Source organism: Teleopsis dalmanni, chromosome 2 (genome assembly GCF_002237135.1).
Source record: "Teleopsis dalmanni isolate 2A chromosome 2, ASM223713v2, whole genome shotgun sequence".
Taxonomy (NCBI): Eukaryota; Metazoa; Arthropoda; class Insecta; order Diptera; family Diopsidae; genus Teleopsis; species Teleopsis dalmanni.
Genome location: NC_051847.1, coordinates 78450572 through 78471526, shown reverse-complemented (window position 1 = coordinate 78471526; position 20955 = coordinate 78450572).

Sequence of the window (20955 nt, the reverse complement as noted above, 5' to 3'; positions counted from 1 at the left end):
CTTGTTCTCTTACATTAATTATCATCTACATTTCCGAAAACCTTTTTCTATATAATTTAAAATTCGGTTTGCCAATGAAGAACTGTAATTGATATAATGGCAGTTTACTTTCATGTTATTCATCGCTTTCAACGCCGTGAAAATGGCTTAGGAAAAACTGAAACCACTTGTTGCTAACGTTATAAGTCATTTACTAAATTAATTTCTTGTTCAATATAAACAAACCAATCCTCTTATATATGAAATCGGCATGAATATATAATGTGAAGAATGTACTGGATGTGATGAGTAAATTTTAATTTCTGTGTCGCTTATATTATAATTTAATTCATTTTCATTGCTTTAATTCTATCAAAATTTAAAATAATAAAGTCGAGTAATTAATATTTTAATTGAAAAATTTTAATTTCAAAACATTTTAATTAATTTTACTGCTTTATTTTAAACAAATTATAAAATAACTAAGTTGAGCAATCAAAATTGCTTAATGAAATATTCGGACATCGTGACGTATGAGTAACTTAATTTTTCATACAGTTGATAAGTGAAGAATGCGAGAAGTGTTTCGAAAATTTGAAGACAAATAAATTGTAGGAGTGTTTTGTTGTTGATCAAAAATATGTTGGTATATACTAAAAGTACATAAATTTATTTTATTTTAATAATAGTATATTAAATTAAAAAAAATAATTTATTTAAGAAAGTATCATAGCAGAAAACAGATCTACAATGAGCTGTATCTGAATTAGTATAACGAAGGCGTTTACTATTTTCGATAAATTAATTATCATAAATTTTCTTGCGAGTAATATTAAATAAACATTGTTTAAATATTATTATTGACATTTACTACTATAAGCTTAGTGTAGCAGATTAAGTAATTATATTTCAAAATAAAAGCAATTAGTATAGTCATTACATGGAGTTGATTGTAGTAACTCAGGTTTTAAACTACAATTGTCTCTATATAATAGAAAGTTTAACAATGGAAAGGTATAAAGATTTGTGTTTTAGTTTATCATTTATAAATACCATAATATTTAACTTCAATTTATTTACAATTTCTTTTTTGACGAATTTAATTTTTTATTTATTAAAATATATTTTGTAGCTTTTCCTAAGGCGATAAAAAAATTTCGGCAAGAATTTGGAAAATTAGTTAAATTTGAATGTGTATATGTTATTATTTTATTTGAATATAATAATTAAGTTTGAAAAAAGTGCACATAAAACAATCAATCATTCAATCAATCACAGAACTTATCTTCAGATTACATAAATCCGTAGCGGATGGAAAATTATTTGGTTAAACAAAAACGTTTGCTGAAAATGTTTTCTTTAACCTGCATACTAATACTTATTCATAAGTCTTTATATAATATTAAATAGAGTACTCTTTAAATAAAAACAAATATTTCAGTACATTTTCAGTATAAATATTGTATGTTAAATATATAAAAGTATTAAAGAAGTAGTAAACAAAATATTTAAATAAGAATGTCTCATGGAATGTAAAATAGCTAAGTTTATTTATAAAAATAAGATTCAAAAATAAAATATAAACTTATTTTATTTCATTAAGAAAAATAAGATTGTAAAATTTAATGCATTTTAATTACAGTGTATTTTATTTTTATAAATATGTGATATATAACATACAGTTTTACGACGGTATAATATTTATTGTCAAATAAAGTTTTTAAATATATTCCTGGACATAATTCATAAAATATAACTGAAATTGTTTGCTGAGATTTATATGTTGCATATCCAAAGCTGTTAATTTTTACAGCACATATAAGGTAGGTCAATAGCGACATTTAACAGATTTATGTTAAACTTAACAGATATTGTATGCGCTGTGCTGTTAACTCTATGTATGTTCCCAATTCTCTTTTCTTATTATTTAGATTTTTAAGAATTTCTTAATGTATTTTAAAAAGTAAGAGTAAATTATATTTACTAAGAATTTATAAAATTCTCATAAAGCTATATAGAAAATTTATTAAGAGAAATTAAACCATAATATATACATTTTTAACTAATATCAGATAATTTTTTTTCATTCATCTGTGAATTATGCATTATTATTTACTTTATGATAACGGCAAGCACCTTTGCTCCTATGTTAAAATGTGCTTCATTCTATTGACACTAGAAAAATCTGGCAATCATTTTTATTGTGAAAGCCCTTGTTTGTTTAAATTATGAAAAAATGGATATCGATAAATACTTCGTAAGTAGAGTTTTTTTAAGCTAAGCTAGAGTATCCATCTATTTTTCGAGATAGCTTAGACGCTGTAATCTTAATAAACTTATTGATGGATTGGAGGAATTGCATATATATTCGAGTTTTTGGTATAGAGAATTTTGAATATTTTCCTTAGGGTACTTGGATCAAAATTACTATACATCACTGTTTCATAATATTCGAAGACTACGGTGCTCGGGCAGTTTAAATGTACAAAAATCTAAACATGTAGATAAATGTACTTTAGCTATTTGAGAGCCATGTATGCTTTATGTTTGATATTAGTTTTGTTTCGTTTTTACAAATACGTATGAAAGCAAACGAATAAACTCAATATATTGTTCGAATATGTTAACATATATTAAAGTTCATTTAGCTTAGTCATTATTAGTACTTCATATCTTATATGTATATGTGCCATATTATTATTTTATTATATGTGCCATATTATCCTTATTATTATATGTTATATATCCTTATTATACATCCTTATTATATTATATTATTATAATAATAAAAAAGACTTTTGTTTTTGACAATTTTGAATTGTGATATATGACATTAAAGCTTCTTTAACTGATTTCAGTCACTGGAAGTTGATAAAAAATGTTTAGAACAAAGTTACAAACATCAAAATCACTTCAGGGTAAAATGAGATGATATTCAAAGAAAATGTCAGTTCAAATCAAAATTTTTCCATGTCATACAATGACAGATTAAAGAGAAGCAAAGATATATACACCTGACTTATTATTTGATTGATACCGTTGAAAGTCAAAAAAGGATTGCAATAATCCTTGAAGCTACGGTTAATGCATTATTTGTTACGTCAACTAGAATTTCATAGGAAAGCAGGGGGGTTAGGATAAAAAGGTCTTTTAATATTTGTTTGTAATTTTCGCTGATTATGTGTTTGTTGGCATATTTGTTCTTATCTGTTTCTTTACTTTTTTTATTTAATATACTATGAAACCGTAAATGATACCTTTCACTTATTATAATCTTTTAACCATTTTCCGTTTGTAGATACCTTTTTTTAAAAATTCCTGGAATTTGAAATTATTTTCTGTGCAATTTTAAAGAACTTTTCCAAAATATACTTTGAATCGACTTAAAAAGTGAAAAAAAACGTTTATACTATTAAATGCTTTAAAGTGTATTTTAATGGAAATTGAATTGAAGTACTTAGGCACACAAAAATAAAAAATGAAAAGAGATATTTCATGGATTTATAAAGATTACTTAGGTTAAATTTGATGTAAATAAAAAAATAAAAGTGAAAATTGTTCTTTTATTTTTTGTTTACAAATGGTTTTGGTTTTCCATTTATTATAAATAAAATATTGAAAAAAAAAACAGAAATATCCAACAAGAAACTCTTGTAAAATGGAAAACTACGAGTATATTTCACAATAAAAAAGTTTTGGTATTAATTGTCAAATTAAATCACTTAGTAAAAAATGAAAAATCCTCACCATTTTTTTTATAAATAAAAAATACAATAATAATATATAATAAATAAAATAATATTTTTTCTTTAATTATTTGGAGGTATACATATTTATATATTTGAACCAACTCTTACTTTAAATTATTATATATTCACTCTTTTAATTTAGTGGTACTCCATCACTCTATTAATATTATTAACTTTAATTATATATTAAATTTCATTTTCTCTCAGAAAAAACTAACTCATTTTGTATAACTTCATTTAAGAGGAGTTAATATTTTATATGATTTATATGAGTTCTTATTCAAAATCAGTTTGCCATTAAAAATACTAGAAAACTCATTGAGTTTTCTGTATGGGTTTTATTCATAACTGCAGTTGGAATCTCATGAGTATCAACTTTAGAGTTGAATGTACTATGATTCTACGGTTGGATAAATGTAAATGCATTTTATAAAAATATTTTTTCACACGTAAAACTTTATGGTAGTTTTTAAATATAATTTATATAGTTTTGAATACAATTAGTATGAAAAGTTTTTGAGAAGTTACATTAAAGAACATGTTTTACTGTTTCCCCTTAATTATGAATTTTTCATTTTTTCATTAATACCAATGAATAGTTAGTCAATAAGTTAATTTTAAGAGAGTGCTCTAGAAAAGTTGCCCTACGGATAAGCTCCTTAGGGCAATAAAATAACAAAACTAAGTAAATGTTTAATATTTTAATTTAAAATACAGTTTGTATTAGTTATTTGTACAATATTGGTGGTTTAGTACAGAATAATTATTAAACCCAATTGCTTTTGAAAGATTGTTACTCTTTTAAGACAGATACTAATATTTGATGCAAAATTAGTACAATATAGACGATCGAAGAAAGAGGATGAGGTATATGTAGTTTTAATAATATTAACTTATAGTATATAAACATTACATAAAATTCGAGTTCGATTCCTGGTACTTGCAGTCTCAAAAATAATTATTTACGAATAATTAAATATAAGAATTATTTCCAAGACCACTGATGAAGGGTATTTGGCAATACTCGAAACAGCTGTATGGTCAGCCAAAAATTCAATTAATTAAAATAATTTAAAAAAAAAATAAATTTTTGTTGTTGTTTCACTTCTGTTCGAAAACCTCTTTATATAAAATTCTTATTTAAAAACTTCAATATATAATTCCAAAATTTTTGTATGTTTGTTGTATATTTTTGTTATGTATTCATTATTAATCATTAGAATTAATTATTAAAATATTGAAAAATGTTATAATTATCTTTGTATATCGTAATCCTGATGATGACTCTTAAGGAGAGTATAGAGTATAATAAAAAATATTAAACGTTTAATTATTTAACAAGTTCCTTCTTGTTCTCCCCAGACATATTAAGAATATATAAACAACAAAACCAATTTGAAAATTCTATTGGAGACGAATTCCATTTTCTTAAGATGCTAGGAAATTCTTTTTTATTATTAAAGCCATTTAAACAGAAGTGAGATTCATTAAATTGTAGTCTCATGGTGTGGTCACCTGTAAATATTTTTTACTGAACATAAATGTTATGCGGACATAAGACCACGTAAAAAAAAATGTGGTTTTATAGCATTGATGAATGGGAATATCATTAACTGCCCAAATGATTATTTATTTGCTAGTTTAAGAGATTTCAATGATTCGAGGTGTAAAGAGCTCATTAAGGTTTTTAGTAGGGAAAAAAATGTCTCTTTAAACAAAAGAAAATGAAAACTGAAACAAATCACAGTCAGCTTTTTTGTATGATAGTTTTCTAATTTGTGTGTTGACTTTTATTCATTATTAAGACATCTGTTAGAATATTTTGTTAATGCAGGGTCTATACATAACAAGGTTCCTGTGATTGTAATAATTACTTCTCCCTTTTTACTAGTATAACTTCACCGTTTTTTTCTGTCTCCGTACACGGTTATATATAAATTTAGATTTCATTATTTTAAGCCTATAAATTTCTACTTTAACTATTAATTACTGAAAACGGGTTCTCAGTACTCCAACCTGCAATAGTTGAAGCCTTAGTCTTGTTTTTTCCTAAGAGGTGGTTTTAGTGCGTTAAAGTGTCACACGGTGGCTTTTGATGCTTTATATCTTCCGGCACTATTAAAAATGTATTATTTAAGTATTTTTTAATAATCATTTATTGTTGCCGCCTGTCAATACTATTATTTGATTTTATCAATTACAAAAATTGTTTAAATGGCGCTATTTAAAAGAAAATTATATACTAAAAGAAAATCCTGTTTTTTCAAACTATTGTACTTTTAAAATAAATTAAAATTTTTAGAACGCATAGAACGTATTAATTATTCTGGATATGTTTAACTCTATTCATTAAATTTTGAGCTCCTAATTTTAATTAAATATCACTCAACCGAAAATATGCTGGATATAAGCATAAATGTTCTGCTGAGGTCATGTTTCGAATTTAATTGAAAAGTTAATAAATTTTTGGAAACATGAGTAATTCACTTTAAATTCTCACAAAATAAATTTAAATTAAAATGACGTATAAAATATCAGTTCAAGGTAAGTATTTTAAAATATGTTTAAATGTTTTCTTAGTACAAATTAATAAAATATATTATTTGCATATGTTGTTTTATGTCATTATTTTGAATAAGTAATTTGATTTTAAAATAATATTTATAAATTTAATGTCAACATTAAATTGATTTAATTCTAGTTAAAGTAAATTTAAAACTATTAGCAGAAAACAATAAAGATATTGTTGTTTAATTATTTTGGTATTTCTAAATTAAGAAAAATATATATCAACAAAATAGACACTCCTTGATACTAGATATTCCTAGAAGTGGTTTCGAGGAGGAATAAGTTTTGCCGAAGAAGGGGTGTTTTAGTCGGTATATTACATATTAATGTTAGAGAGTGGGGCATTCCGAAGACGGTAAATTTGACGGTGCATAAAATATCTCTTCATCACAAAAACTTAAAAAGAAAAATACAAAAAAAAAAAATAGACATAATGTAACATCAACTTGCCCATTAACTTTAAACAATTTATAAGACTATAGCAATATCGAAACTACTCAAAATATTTTACTACAATTTCGAATTTCGATAAGAAAATATTGAATGCAATTGATTAATTTGTTTACCATTGATATATATAAAGGTTAGATATGGTAAGTGTACATAGATTCAACTCTGTCTAGGCTTAAAAAGCACTTTGTATATATGAAAGATAAACTTTTTTTAAAATAATATTGATTTAAATCAATTCTGGCAGGTTTATTATGTTTTATCAGCTGATGAAATTTTTACCATGTGACAATGTTTCTATATCCTTTGATTTCATAAGTAATATTCTGCTTATTGAGTCTCCAAGCATCATTAAACGCATTTAATTTTCTCTTCTTAAGTGAAACTCATAGTGTTTAGTTAATTTGTATTTTAATGTCCATAAGAAATAATTTATAAGAGAGGGTTTAAAAGTTCACATTTAAATAAAAATATTACAACAATTTGTTTCGTGTTATTTGTCTTACAACTATGATTTATAAATATCTGTAAAATTGTGTCCATAGCATATAGATGAATTGTTTTTAAACACAATACACTAAGTAAAGAACACAATTTCTTTTATTAAATCATTAAAATAATTTTTTTTTAATTTTTTCTATTTTTAATATATGGTAATAACAAAATATCATAGCAGACAAATAGTATAGTTTTAAAAGAATATTTGAGACATATAATACTGTGTTCAAAAATTAGAACAAAATTAAGAAAAATTTCGTTAATTTCGTTAAAACGAAAGCTGAAATTATGAGACATTTCAAATGCAGCTATGCATAAGATATATTTTAAGCAAAAGATAAAGTTGGGATAACGAAATAGTGACATTTTTTTAAAATAAATGTCAGTAACAGTTGACTTTAATAAAACCAGGCAAATATTTTGAAAGTAGTGCAAATTTTTTAATTTGAATATAGGGAATAAACTGTAACTGTTTTTAATTTTAAGTAGAGTGAAAAATAATAATTCACATACCTAATAAAGCTAATAAAACAACTGAAAACAACTTTTTTTAGATTTTTAAGATTCGATTTGTAAACAAAAAAAATATAATTTTCTTAATTTGGGGCAGTATGATCATTTTCCAAATTAACTTAATTTTATTTTTACGAAATTAAGAAAATTTGTCTGCCTGAACGTAGTATAAGAGTGTCTAAATCAAAAAAGTATGACATGAATTTAAACTACTTTTAATCTTCTGAACGAATAAGTTTGCATATACCTTAAAATTGATAGCAAATAAAATTATATATATATTTCTTTAATAAATAAAGTTTTACAAAAACTAAAATTCATTTCATAGTATAAAATATTCATATATCTGCTTGAACAATTTTTCTCAATAATTTCAAATATTTAGAAAAGTACAAAAATTTTCCTATATTCATTAGAATAAATAATAATTGAATTTGTTTCAATTTTAAAATAAAAATATATTTCCAAAATATTTTTATTTTTGAGTTTTGTAACTTATTATAAAATATTTTATGGTGTTGTTTCCTTATTTGAATTTTAAAATGTGTAGAAATGTTACAGAATCCATATTTAAGTTTTATTTCATTTGGATGAGAATAAAAACCATAAAACTCTAATAATTTTGTAACGAAAGTTTAAAGATAATAAAGTTCTCCCACATAAATTTAAAAAAAAATAAAAATTATTTTCAGTTAAATTCGATGAGGAAATAAAACACCTGCTTCAGATATAAAAGTCTTGCATTTCTCTAAAAATTGTAGTATATTTTACAACCTTCACATTCGTTCTGGTTTAGTTTAAATGAATTTATCCTCAGAGAAAAGCTAGAGTGGATTAGAATAAACGAAATGATGCATGAAACCATAAACGGAACTTAGGTAAACTGGAAAACGCAGATGTTAAAAATTTTATTGTTGCATTTTCCAAAAATATAAAATTTGTTATCTAAGCTTTTTTATTAAATTATTTATTTCGTATTTGGTATGTAAAAGTATTGTTTTAAAAATAATTTAAAGCAAATATAATAACTTCATTTATAGAATGTTAAATTAAATTTTTATCAATATTTTTAATTAAATTTAATTTAAAAAATAAAGTTTCCCTTCAAAATAGGTGATTATAGGTGAAACGTACAATCCAATAAGAAATGTTATAAAACTACTGCATGATAAAAGATACTTTCATAAAAAACTCAGTAAAAAGCGGATACTATATCCAGAGCATACAAAATATATGCTTATATAATTATTTATAGTATATATATATATATATATATATATATATATATATATATATACATATATATAGTACATAATACATAGTGGTATTTGAGTATTAATCGATTTAGTTTGAAGAATTCTTCATATATGGTAGTTTGTTATTAAACCGAATGGATTGTTTAGATCAGGGCTCTCCAAGTACGGCCCGCGGCTAATGTTTGTCTGGCCCGCGACAAACATCTACTACAATTACGAAAATTTATTTATTTATAGTAAACCAAATAAATAAATTTAAATTGATAAATAAATATTATGAAATTTAATATTATAACTGTATTTTTTTTTGTTAAAAACAATTATGAACGTATGTATTTATTATTGCGACCCTCCAATCTGTATACTGATTTGTATTGGACCACGATCGCATCTGGTCTGGGCTGCCCTGGTTTAGATTATCGCAGCCTTCTAACATAGTTTATGTTTAAAATAGTTTCAGCTAGATATTTTTGACAGTGATCTAAACATAGAAGTTATTTGCATGTAGTGAAGTACAGATTCTATGAATTCCGTTTCATAATAGCTAAGCTGCATAATCTACCTGTGTATAAAGAGGAAGATGACAGAATAAGCTGCGACTACCTCTGGACTACTTCAGAATTCAGCATGAAATCTCTTAATAAAAATGTATTTTTTAACGAAAAATAAACCGACACTAATGTGGCTTCAGTTATGATAAATCAACAACTGATTAATGATTCACATTTAGGCAAGTTCTTCAAAAATATCTAGATTACGCCCGACATATTTAACACATGTTTATAGTTCTTGAACTAAGTTTTGAATGCTTTTATAGAGAAATAATTCACTTTAATTTTTTTAATGTTTTGGAATAACAGTAGGATTAAAAACACCAGTATGTTCCATTTTGATAAATACTACTATTTAATATAACGTAACGCTAGAATATTGTAATATTCAATCAACTAACTCTGTTTACATACATATATCCAATAATATATAGTAACTTTGATAATTACTTTGCGTTCAGAACTTCCGCCAGAGTAGATTTGGAAGTAAAGTTTAAAATAACGCAAGGAGAGGTAGTTATTTGCACTTACGGATCAAAGATGGACAGAAGCACTTGAGCTGGGATCAATACCGTGAACCTTAAGATTTGTAAATCACAATATGTTTGCAACTCTACTTAATTATTTCAGACAGATGGTTTCGCCATTATAAAAGCCTTTTCTCGTTCAACTCTCTTCAAAGAAGGAATTCTATTATCTCACTAACAGTCAGCCGCTATCAAAGCTCTTTTAGTAGTTGGCATCAAATGTTCCTAGGTATAAAAATATAGCAGGAAAGATGAAGGCTGCAAAGATAGTGAAACTTGTTGACTCTGAATAAATAAAAGTCATAGGTGAAAATTGATCACATATGTCTAATATGACATATGATTGGGTTAATATTTTTTCATCACCCAGGTCAAGAGCAATATGGCCTTCACTTATATATAAGGTAATATGATATATCTAAGATATATATAAGTAAATAAGATAATATCGGGTTTTTTGGGAAATGCATGGAACTAAGCTTAACCTATTCTGCTGGAATTCTTGAACATGGTGTTTATTGGCGCACATAGAGAGAACACCAGAAAATATTTCGTAAAATAATAAAAACTTTAATATGCCATGGTGGGTGAGTGAGTGAGTTTAAAGTGTTCGGACGCGTTCTTGTTTGCTCTGCTTTAAAATAGTTCAAATACAGAAAGTGCGGGTCTTTAAATCTAAAATTTTGCAAAATAGCATCCTCTTAGACAGACGCTTAAAATTCCACTGCTTTGTTTGAGCTTGAAAGTGTGTTATAAATTATTTCATACTTTAATATCAATACAAAATTAAACAACAACAGATTGCGCCAAATAGAAAACGTCTAAAATGAGTGTTCAGCGTTCTCCCCCTGAGCGCGAAACTAAACAAGTTATTGAGGGAGTAAGTATGCAAACAAATAAATTTACTAATTCATTGCCGTCTTCTTCTGCACGCAAAAGTGATCTTCTCACAGCGCATGCGCAGTCAAAAACTTTTTCTTGGAGTGCTGAATGTGGATCTTCACTGCCAAATTCTCCATCAACAATTGTTGCACATCAAAACAGCGATGATAAACATGTATCAGAAAAAACGTTGCAGAAAAATGTTTGTATGCAAAAGTTGCTAAATTGCACAACAAAACATAACGAACATGAGTCTATCAGCATTGAAGATAAAAATAATATTCAAAATGCTGCCAAACAAGACAGCGGCAATAAAATTCAGACAGGAATAGATAGATATATTCTTGTAACAAAGCGGAAACGCAGCCCCATGACAAAACCATCTAGTCAAATTTCAAAACTAACAAAATTAGTTGAAAACGGCGCCTCCTTAAATAAAAATAGATTTCAAATCTTATCAACTGATGAAAATAACGAGAATACCGAAAATAATACCAAAAAATACAAACCACCTCCAATTTATCTAAGGGAAAAAAATTCGAACGATCTTTTAAAGAAGATAACATCCATAATAGGTGATAAACATTTCTACGTGATTCCACTCCTGAAGGGAAATGTTAATGAAACAAAAATCCAAATAAATGATGAATTAAATTATAGAAAAATTATAAACTTCTTTGATGCCAATAATAAAAGCTACTACACCTACCAGCTAAAAAGTAGCAAAGGTTTAAGTGTGGTAATAAAAGGTATAGAACACTTCGTACCGGAAGCTGATATAAAAGCAGCCTTAGCAGAAGCCGGATTTGAAGCAAAGTCCATCTTTAATATTAAAAACAAAAATAAAACACCTCAGCCAATATTTAAAGTAGAACTTGAGCCAAACGCAAAAAAACTCGCTAAAGGAGAAGTGCACCCAATTTACAATCTTCGTTATCTTTTACATCGAAGGATAACAGTAGAAGAGCCTTTCAAAAGAAAAGATCCAATACAGTGTACTAACTGTCAAGAATTTGGCCATACTCGAACCTATTGCACCTTACCTAGTGTATGTGTAATATGTGGAGATCTACACAAATCCTCCATATGTCCAAAACCTAAAGAAGATGCAAATGCAAAAAAATGCAGCAATTGCGGCAAAAATCATACTGCAAATTATAGGGGTTGTACCGTATTTGTTGCAGTTAAGCAGAGAACTCTTCCCAAAAATCAATTAAACGCTGTGCCACCCAAAAATTACTACCAAGAACAAATAAACAATACAGAAGCAACAATCTCTCAAGGCAAAAGTTATGCAAATGTATTAAGAGAAAATATTCAACCTCAACAATTGGCAATACCAGCAGTAGATAATTTAGAAGAGACGCTAAAAACACTGATCCAAAGTCTTAATCTTTTTATGTGTAGTATGCAAAGTATGATGCAAGAACTTATAAAAAATCAAACTGCTCTAATGCAAACTCTAATAATGAAAAAATGAGCAACTCCATTAGAATATGTCACTGGAATGCAAACGGTATAAACAACCACAAACTTGAAATTGAATATTTTTTAATTAGTAATGCAATTGATATTATGCTTGTGTCCGAAACACATCTTACTCAAAAAAACGCTTTCAAAATTCCAAATTACTGCTTTTATGACACCAAGCATCCCAAAGGAATGGCTCGAGGAGGTACTGGTATTATAATAAAAAAAAGACTTAAACATTTTGTTTTAGAAGACTTCAGCAAAGATTATCTACAATCGACAGCTATCCGATTTGATGAATATGGAGAAAATATCGTAATAGCTGCAATATATTGTCCACCCAATCACAATATAGAAGTCCAAGACTTCCAAAACTTTTTTAAAACACTCGGTTCTAAATTTCTGGTCGCAGGCGATTAATGCGAAGCACACATTCTGGGGTTCAAGGCTAATAACGCCAAGAGGACGGAAACTTCTAGCAGTTGTGAAAAGTGAAGATCTCAATGTGATTTCAACTGGACACCCAACATACTGGCCTTCTGATCGACAAAAAGTCCCAGATCTTATCGACTTTGGTCTAAGCAAAAATATTAAACCATCAACAATCACCGCATTTCCATTAGTTGAACTGTCATCAGACCACTCACCAACAATAATAACAATGCAAAGTCAACAGAATAGAACTATCCAAACGCAATGTCTAACAAAACATATAAACTGGTTATAATTTCGTAAATATGTTTCTTGTCATATACCTCAACATGCTTCGTTAAAGGTGAATAATGAAATTGATGCTTGTGTTAACCAATTTTCTGAAGTAATCTCAATGGGTGTTGAAGTAGCTTCTATAAGAATTGAAAAAAAAGAACCCAAAAAAATCGGTGTGACAAAAACAATAGAGGGATTATTACAACAAAAGAGAAACGCTAGAAGACTATGGCAACGGCACAGATCCCCAAACAATAAAGTTTTACTAGCTAAATGTGCAAATGAACTCAAATATGCACTAGCGGAAAGACATCAAAAATCCCTAGACAATTTTCTATTCAATTTGGCACCTAATGAACAAACGGATTATTCACTTTGGAAGGCAACAAAGTACCTCAAACAGCCTATCCAGCATGAATCTCCTCTCAGACTAGAAAATGGTGACTGGGCACGAAGTGACTCAGAGAAAGGGGAAATATTTGTAAAACACTTGAAAAATGTATTTACTCCAAATAATGCTTCACAAAATACTTCTTTACCAATTACAAACCTATATCCTTCGAGCAGGCCCCTTATTTTTAAACTAGAAAATATCAATAAAATTATAAAAGATCTCAATGCGAAAAAGGCAGCAGGACCTGATAAAATCTCAGTTACAATGGTGAAACAATTACCACAATGTGCCATTATACATCTCAGGCATTTATTTAACGCTATCTTACGGACAGGATATTATCCCAAACTTTGGAAAATGTCACAAATAACAATGATACCTAAACCTGGAAAGGACAAAACCAAAGTAGAATCCTACAGACCAATTAGCGTCCTTCCAGTATTATCAAAAATATTTGAAAAGCTACTAATAACAAAAATAATGCCAATACTCTCAGCTAACGAAATAATTCCGGAGCATCAATTCGGCTTCAGAGCTAAACACAGTACAACTGAACAAGTGCATCGTATTGTATCATTCGTAAGAAACTCATTTGAAAATAAACAATACTGCACTTCCATATTTATAGATGTAGCCCAAGCGTTTGATAAAGTATGGCACGAAGGCTTAATACATAAAATTACAACTCTCATGCCAGTTAACACTCACCTTTTGTTAAAAAACTACTTAAGCAGAAGAACTTTTATTTTAAAATATAAAGATTTTGTTTCAGAACCCTGTCCTATCAAAGCTGGAGTTCCACAAGGAAGTGTAATAGGTCCGCTATTATATCTGCTGTATACAAGTGATATGCCAACTTCGGAAAACACTTTAACTGCAACATTTGCTGACGATACAGCAATACTAAGTGCACACAAAAACCCCGCAATCGCACAACGCATGCTTCAAGAACATGTTCACCAACTTGAGAAATGGTTATCAGTATGGCGTATCAAAGTCAATGAACAAAAATGTACCCATGTAACATTTGCTCTAAGACCAGGAAACTGTCCCAATATTACAATAAATGAGCAAAAAGTACCTTCAAGCGACAATGTAAAATATTTAGGGATACATCTAGACAGACGTTTAACTTGGAACAAACACATAGAGGCTAAAAAGACACAAATAAATATAAAATTAAGTTCATTGCATTGGCTTATGGGCACGTCATCTAAGCTACCACTTGAATACAAAATTTTGCTATACAAGTCGATAATAAAACCAATATGGAGTTACGGAATTCAACTGTGGGGAACAGCGATGCCATCAAATATTGAAAAACTGCAAAGGCTGCAATCTAAAACCCTAAGAATGATAACAGGTGCACCGTGGTTTCTGAAAAATGCTAACCTTCATAGAGATTTGAGCGTGCCAACAGTAATAGAAGAAGCTGCTCGATGTAGCCGTCAGCATCTCATAAAGTTAGAAGACCATCCTAACCAATTAGCTTACATGCTCCTACTGAACAAAGGCCACAGACGTCTAAAAAAGAAGGACACCATTAACATCTGTTAACCTTCAAAATTTATATTTCATTTAAAATATTATAAATTTTCTTTAATTGAACTGAATGTGATTTCTTGAATTAATTTTAATCTCAATTTTAATTTTAATATTAATTTTCAATTTTATTTTATTAAATAAATTAATGTCTTAATAATTTTTTCCAAATCAATGGCTTAGGAAAAAAAAATAAATTTAGTTTTAAGATTTTATCACTTATTGTTAGTTTCCAAATTGAAAGATTCAATAAATAACGTATGAATTGAAAAAAAAAAAAAAAAAAAAAAAATATGCCATGGACATATCAAGCATACTATATAAATGACAACAATATACTAAAGGAAATAAGGGAATAGAAGAAACGCCAAAGGTGTCCAAGTTAGTCAGACATAATTAAAAAAGATTTTCAGTAAATGTACTTCTCCAGGTAAACCACTGTTTTAGTTGATATAGAGAGAAAAATAAATTAAGCACTGTCGTAATGGAAGTTGCAACTTTATAGACTCAATTTAAAAGTCGGAATTCTTCAAAGTAACTATCATTTTATTTGAAATATCACAGATATAATTGATAATACAGATTTGAATAGTTTAATAATTCCAGAGATTAATTATATTTAATCTCTCCATTTTTATAATTAAACAAAAAAGGTTTAGGGATTGAATTTTTGTAATAGGAATAATTTCATATTACTCAAAAAATATTAAAGTAACAAAAGTAATTAAATACTTCCACTTTAAGTGGAAATATTTTTTCGCATTTAATTTGTTACGACTAACACCAGATTGACCAAATGACTTGTGCCGCAATTTAACACATATAACGCCATTTGCAGCGGTCAAGTGGAAGAATTTACTCAATTTGGTGTGGTATTAAATTTCAATGGCTATTGTGACCCCAGTTGGCTAGTGATGCATACCACCAATCTTGTGTGTGTATAATTAAAACCTTGGAAACATTAGCACTAGTGAAGATATAGTACATAAATATGATTATTCTAAATGGCTTTCATCCGGTTAATCGTATTTAATAGTTCTACTTTACTTTTGGAAAATTTTATTTAACTGAAGTTAATGAGAATTATTAAAATTGTGACTGCATTAATATTAAATTAGCTAATAATTGCTTGAAGTTGTTTTAACTGTGACTTTATACTCTTCAACTGAGCTCTTAAATATAAATCTTTTTATTATAAAAGAGACTTTAATGAGTAATTGAGAAATGTGAACCCATTTTTTATTTGAATTACACAAAAAGAGAAATGTTAATTTATATTAATTTATTAAGCTTTCTTATACCTTTATAAAATGACAACGTTAGTTGTACATGTTTTAATAATTTTAAATAATATTTATAGTTTTCATTTATAGGAAATCCTAACCTTGTAATATAAAACATGATGGGGGAAATTGAATTTAAACAATACCTAAAGGTGTTAATGAACACCGAAACGTTCCACCAATACACAATACGTGTATTCGTATATCCTTTTTAATACCTGAAGTGGTTTGTCGTATCTTCTTACTGAAACTCTATGCTCGTTAAGGAAATCATTTTTAGCATTATAAAGCATTTTATGGTAACGAGAATGTGATTTTAGCATGTAATAGCTTACATAAAAACTTCCCAAAAGGACTCGTTCATAGTCCTTGTTTTGTTTTACTCTTTATAATGTGAGAATTTAACATGTGTGATATAAATTTGTGTGCATGAAAGGTATTTAGTTTCTCTGTTATGCCACAATTTAATTTATTTCTTTATAAATAATTTTTTAAATACTTATATCCTGAAGTTTTTCTCACACCTTTCATTGAATTACATTTAAAATATTTTTTTTTTTTTTGTAATGGATAAAAGTAAAAGTAGGTATTGAGGTCTGTACCTATGAAAATATCTAGGCGAATAAAAAAATATTCGAACTTTATGGTATGTGTTCTCTTTAATAAACTAAGATATTTTATAAAGTATATTTTAATGGCACAGAAGTAATTTTTTTTTTGCCAATGACCTACTAATCATGATGAATATTACTAAATAAAATAAGTTATGCGTTGTGTTTAAAATAAATGTTATGAAAATTATGATATTAGAAAAAAGTTGTTTATTATAGTTTAGAGGTCATTGGAACATAAATGAAAAGTGAATTATTGTCACATTGCATATCTTGTCCAAAATTTTGCTTACCTATATCAAGCAAAATTTATTTTCAGAATCATATACTAAAGTAATAGTCCTACATTGAAAAGAAAGTCGCTGTATATACACTCTTGTCAACTGTATTTATTTCAATAAAAAGAAAATTCCTTAACTTTATGTAAAGAGTTCTCAACAGAACTCAGTTTATTACTGACATGAAGTTGTTATTGTTGTTGTTGTGATTTGAATTAGTGTTATTGCGCACTTTTACTCTATTGTGGCTGGGGGGCTTATCCCTGCCCCACACTAAACTTTAACCATACTAGAATCATTATCATTTATTTATTTTCTAACTGATGACGGACCGTACATCAGCATATCTTCCTGCGCGTCCTGCTTCCACCTCAGGACGCGCAGGTTTGTTAGTCTTAGACGTGAAGTGAAGTCTACAGAATTTCAGTACATTAAAATTAACTGAAGTTAAAGATTCAGATAACTGTATATATCACAAATCAAAAAAAAAAATTTTTGAATTTTTAACAGCTGCACAAAATCCCCGGAATATATAGGTTCTCGATTGCGAACGGTTGTCATCCAATTTGGTACAACTTGACATCGACCTTCCTAATCTAAGCTATATCCAGCGTAGACATGACCTGCTTTATTGTAGATTGTTTTATATAAAATCTGACACAAAAACTTTTTAGACCAGGTTCACTAATCACTTGCACTACAACTGCTTCGAGGTAGATCACGTATAGTTCGATTTGTAACATTTTCGGAACCGTCCTTCTTCAAATATAAAAAATATTTGAAGAAAAAATATCTCCGTACAAGTTTTCTCTGGAAGGCGGCTATAATGAGAGTGTGCTTTCTGATCCTACGCTCAGAAAAATAATTTGGTTGATTTAAATATTTTAGATTTTAACTAAATCTAAGGTTAAAATATCCTTATTCGATTCATCATGTTGGTTCAACCATACCATATGTTGCTTTTGATGTTTTCTTTATCACATGAGATAAAATTTTTCTAATAAAATGCAAGTGGTTAGACCCATATGTATGAAGGTACTGGTAGAATTATTATCTTGTAAAGTTGTAGCTTGGATGTGAATGGTAACGTTTTTGGACTTAAAGTACCTATATAAACTGTAATAAGTCTTGTTAGACTTTAGTAGTAGGCCTTGTATTTTTTATACAAGTTATTTTCAGCTTTTACGATTGATGTAAAATCACTGAAAGATTTTTGACTGACCATCTGTTGGTATCTTTTTTGTAGTAATTGTCACAATTTTCATTATTAACATAAGACCGCTTTATATTTATCGCCTGCTCTATTAAAGTGAAAAATTCCTATGCAACTGTATCAAATCTAGCTAAGATATCAATATCGTCTGCTTATGCCAATATATGACTGGATTTAGTGAGGATAGTCTCTCTTGTAAAGCAAAAGAATCTAGATTTGGTTTTTGTGAACCATACCTAGATTGAAGAAAAGACTGACTGCATTTGTTGGGTTCCATTAAAATGTTGATTGTTGTGATTTCAGTCCGGTAATTCTGACTTAGTAAAGTGAAGCTAATAGTCGACTTTGCTTATAAACAGAAAATATAATAATATTAATAGTAACTAATAGCTAACATAGTAACTAATAGTTTATAAAGAATCCCAAATTTTTTTCATGTTTCTGTATAATTCCCTAGCAATAGTGTGATAAGCATATTTATAACGAGTTTAAATAGGTGGTATAGGGGAATGTTAAAATCCTGATATTTTTCTATCACTTTCCTTAGTGAGCAGATTTGATCTATTGTTGATTTGTTTGAGATAAGTCATATTGGATGATGTTTTTATGATATGGTGGTATCCGTTTATATATGATAAAAAGGTATATTATAGGAAGAATTCAACAATGTTATGCTTTCATAATTGCTGCACGTTCTTATATCTCAATTTTTATATATGCGGCATATTATGCCATTAAGCCCGTCTCTGGTGTCCCTTCATCGTCCCATATATGGTACAATAAATTTATGAATTGCTTAGTGTTATTTCAGCTCTCTATGCTTTTAATCCTTGGGATTTTGTTAGATTTTAACTGACAGAAATTTTTCTGCACCCCTGCATAATAGGTGGGATCAGAGGTCATCTTCTTCTTGATCATCATCTGGTATTATTAGAAATTGAAATTTATTTTCAATCCTTCAAATATGTCTTCAGTATTACTGGTCAGATATTTCCCTTTGTCTTTGCAACCTGAATAGCATAAAGTATACTATCCCATGTCTCGGAGTGTTCTGCGTCTAATGTAGAATTCAGTCTGTTGCTTCTTAATTTTGCAGATTAAATTTTTTTCCTAGAATAAATTCTAAAGAGTGAAAATAAGAGTAATTTATTGTAACTATAATCTGTATAATATATTATTAATAACTTTGATATTGTATTAAAGCAAAAATTGAAACAAATTAAAGTACAAAATAAATTATTAAGTATTCTTCCCTGGGATCCTTTGTTTCACATTTTTAAACTGCTATGCTTCGGCATTTACGCAAAATTTTTAAAATTTTTAAATCAAACAGAACTTTTGTGAGGACGTCGTTAATTTATATTGACAAGTGATGTGCAGCTGGCAGCTTTGAACTGTCACCAGGACAAAATCACTTCATAAAAGTTGCTAAGCAATTCTGGTGAAGTACGCATTTACGAATTGAAATTCAAACGAATACGAATGAATTCATGCAGAATATCTCCACACTTCAAAGTCATCATCGTTAACTTCAATCTAAGTGCATATAAACTGTATTTCCTGCTCTACCAAAGACAATCTGGAAAATGCATTTTCGTAATAAATTCGTAACAAGGCGATATTCCGGCGATATTTGGAATTTAAATCGATTTTTTAAACTATGAATGGATATTTTGCACAGTTTAAAAACGAATACTTCAAATTCAAGTCAATAAGTTAAAAAAATAGATATTTTTGGCTTGGTAGTTTATTACGAGAGCGAAAATTGACACTTTAAGTTCATTCACAGTATAAATAACTTTTTTCTATCCGTTTGCACTGAAGATGGTTTTTTACTTATGTGAAGTTATTAATTTTTAATATTAATTCTTACATGCGAGTCCAGTCTCAATCAGCTTCCTTTTAAGGAGCTAAATCGCTGATAGATAATAATATAATATATATACATATATTATATATATTATATTATCTATAACATTATAGTTAATAGTAATAGTAGATAGTCTTTCAGCATAAATATGACATTTATATGCAGAACATCGCTTTGATGAAAGAAACTAAATTCTTAACATAAACTATTGTTTTCAATATTGAGCTATTTTGAACAGTAGTAAATCAAAACAACAAAATTTTATTATATATTAATTAATTGCATTTTTAGATGACTATACAGCTGGTTCCCGTTTTCCCAAATACCCAACATCACTGGTCTTGGTAATAATTCTTTTATTTAATTATTCTTACATTAATATTTAGGACTGCAAGCACCAAGGATTAATATTTCATATAATTGCAAATAACTTAAAAATAGGCGAATCACTCCTATTTTTTGCATATAATTAGATTGTTATATATATAATTAATATACATAGTCCAGTAAAATTCAGAAATTTTTTTTTTGATAATAAATATTTTTTTATAAAAACTTTGTTGGAGATAGATGGGTGTTGCGGAGTATTATGAAACTTTTCGGACCTATGTAA